The sequence below is a fragment of the Triturus cristatus genome, chromosome 4_1 (assembly GCF_964204655.1).
Source record: "Triturus cristatus chromosome 4_1, aTriCri1.1, whole genome shotgun sequence".
In the NCBI taxonomy this organism is placed as follows: domain Eukaryota; kingdom Metazoa; phylum Chordata; class Amphibia; order Caudata; family Salamandridae; genus Triturus; species Triturus cristatus.
Window position 1 is genome coordinate 887231275 of NC_140585.1, and position 3356 is coordinate 887234630.

General features: G+C 40.9%; 1 pseudogene; it reads right to left on the reverse strand.

The window, feature by feature from the left end:
* Positions 1 to 563: 563 nt before the first annotated feature.
* On the reverse strand, positions 564 to 1547 carry LOC146855727 (large ribosomal subunit protein uL18 pseudogene; annotated as a pseudogene).
* Positions 1548 to 3356: the final 1809 nt, after the last annotated feature.

The window sequence follows — 3356 nt, forward strand, 5'->3', positions numbered from 1 at the left end:
CTCTCCCTCGCCTACACACCCAGTATCCACTGCAGCAGAAGTGGTGGACACTCCTCATACCTGGGGGCCAAGACTTGGAACAACCTGCCCCTGCAGCTACGGACCTCTTCCTTTCTACTGGAATTCCGAAGGGCTCTGAAGACCTGGCTATTCGACTGAGGCCCCAGCGCCGATGATAAGCTGAGCTATATAAATCTACCAATTGATTAATTGAGGTGGCATACATGTATATCATTACTCAAATTGATCAAGCAGGAAACCGGTCTAAAGAATTATTTCAAGTCCTTAGTGACTTTGTTAGACCTCATGCGTGTTCTCAGGCTATTCCAACCCAGCAAAAAATGATGTAATTCTTTCACAGATTTCTTTGAAGTTAAAATAAAGCAAAGCAATCAGAATTTTATGGCATTCCTTCTTTGTTGCTGCTCACAGCCGAGATAAGATTCGATCTAACTTAGATGTTATATTTTGATGACATTTGATGATGATGATGTTTTTTTTTTTTTGATGTTTTTTTTTTTGGTTTCAATATATTTATTTTTAGCATTTTATCTTTGTAGAAAATTGAGAAAATCATTTTAACTATCTGCAGCTTGCTGCTGTGCTCTGAGGAAGCTTGCTTTCTTCTGAGCCACACAATCTTTTTTCTGAGCCAGAGACAATTTTGCACGATTCCACCTCTTCTTTTTAACTTATTTTGCTGGCTTCTTTTCTATGAACTGGATTCTCACGTATACCAGCATGGGCTTTTTTGTACATTTCTTCCATCTGGTCGGGTGCAACATTGTTCTTAATGTATTGCGAGAACTGTTTTTTATACGCATCCTCGTCTTCCTCCATCAAATAGCGGATGTAGTCTGCTACATTTTGTCCCAGGATGTGCTTGCGGTGGACTTCGGCATTAAACTCTTTGCTTTCAGAGTCATAGCCAGGGAACCGCTTTGTGCTATGGGGAATGGACAGTCCACCATCCACTGCTCCCTTGAGGGCTCCAAAAACTTCGTTTCCAGTGGTGGTTCTGGCAAGGCCAGCATCCAGATAGCAAGTAAAGGCACCAGGTTGCCCATCTATGCTCTCCACGTTGTATTCATCACCGGTCACTTCCACTTGGCCTTCATAGATTTTGTCCAAGCCAAATTTATGGAGAATCCTTCGAGCCAGCAGCAAACCGGTGCAATAGGAGGCAGCATAGTTGGTGAGTCCAACCTTCACACCATACTTGGGAAGTTCATGTGAATAGGCTGCAGCAACAATCATATCTCCTTCAATCCTGGCATATGCAACCTGGCAGATTATATCTCTGTTGGTAATGCGCACAATCATTCGGTACTTCGGAGTGTTGTACTTGTTTTTGTCCTGGATCACCAACCGTTTACGGGCATAATAATCAGTTTTCCCCTCTCTCCTCCGACGGAACTTGACCTGGTACCTCTTGAAGTAGGCCTTGTTCTTGACAACTTTCACAAACCCCATTTTGCACTTTTCTGTCCCGTGTTGCCGAGGACAGGTGAGTCACGGCACCGACGCTGGGCCCCCGCAGCACTAGGAAAAGGATGATGATGTTTTTAATAATGAAATTAATTAATAGAAATGTTTTTAAAATTATTTGTTATAATGATATTGATTTAATTAATGTAAGGAGAATATAGATATTTAAACATTTTTAATTAATATTGATTTTAGTTTTATCTCTCATTCACGATGTTAAAAGTGCTAGCAATACGTCTTTGTAGCAAGCGATGTTTATTTCCCCTCTTTTGTTTAGATTGGGATTAGTTATTAAATTATTTCCTCTTCGAGTGCGATGGTTAAATAACACTTGCGTGTAAAACTAATTGCTGCGCTCTGTCTTCGTGAGCATCCTTGCTTTATCCGTATCGCAAGGACGCACAGATGGCTTATTTGATTTATTCCCCCTTCGTAAATTTCAGAAACGCTTGCATTCTTTGAAGAAGCGTTTATGCGTCAAGATTGATGAGGCGCGCAAGCTTAACCGACGCGCCTCATTCTTCCTTTCCGTCACGCGATTATTCAAACAGTTTTATTTTTGTCACACACACTTATTTTTCACGCTACTCCGAGAGTATTACATTTAAATATAGCAAATATACACAAACATCGATTTTACCTTGGTAAGGTTCTCCCTCTTCAAGTGTTTTTGTTTCAGATGAGTTTCACTGATGTACGGAAAGCATAATACTATTTTGACCTATAGAGGCCACCAGGTTTTAGCATCACATGATACTGCGGCCATTTTGAATTGGGAATTTAATATTTTTCTCAATGATAGTCTGGCAGCCATCTTTTGGACATGCAAAAGAGCCAGGAATCGGTTACTTTTTTGACAGGGTGAGATTCTTGTCAAACTGTCATACTGAGTTCAGCTGGGAGTTTCATGAGGAGAGCGTTTGTTTTTAGTCATTTTGAAAGTTAGATTGTGAGGTTAGTTCCCCCCTTTTTAAATGGATTTAAGTGGTGTTGTGTGTTATTTATCTGATTTTTCTTGCCTTTGAGGAAGGTTTTGAACCCTGTTGTCAGAAAGTGAAAATATGGAAAATAATAATGAAAATGGCGACATTTTGGAAGGGAAGGTTAAGGAATGTGTTGACAAGGCGATGTCTGTACTGGCTTCACAGCTTGGAAAGAAATTGGATGATTGTGTGAATAAAATAGAGAAAAAGTTTTCTAAAGCAATTCCTTCAGAAGAGCAGTTTTGGTCTGTGGAGGAGGTTTTAGATGATCCCATTCAAAGTGAATCGGGTAAAAAGGTCGCCAGAAAAAGGATACATTTGACCTCAGATAAGGAGGGCAAAAATAAAGGGGCCTTTTTAATGAAAGGCAACAGGGATAAGATTCAAGTAGAGTCAATGAAAGAGGCTATAAAGGCCAAAAATGGAGATCGTAGGATGGTTGTCTGCGATGAGTCCTCAAGCAGTGGGGACATTGTCATTTCTTGCTCATCTGAATTTGGTTCTTCCGAAGAGGAAGACGTTCCGAATAAAAAGGCTAAAAAAGATTTGGATGTTGATTCATTGGGACAGTTGACGGATCCCTTTGGTGAGCTAATGTTTGACCCTAATACCATCCAGCACCCACTTTCTCCTCAATGGGTGCTGGCTAAACATGTTGCTCAATACTTTGAATTCTGGATAAGAAAAGAGATGCCTAAGGAAGTGAGAACACGCCTGAGGTCGGAGGTCGGAGTGTCCTAGACCCGTGCCTAGCTAATAAGGTTGCTTATACTCCAGAATTGGATGCTAAAATGATTACCTTCCTAAATCAGATGGGCAGGGACCCAAGAAGGGGACTTGAAAAATGGCCCAAGGGGTGTTTGGCCCACTGACTAAGATATTTTA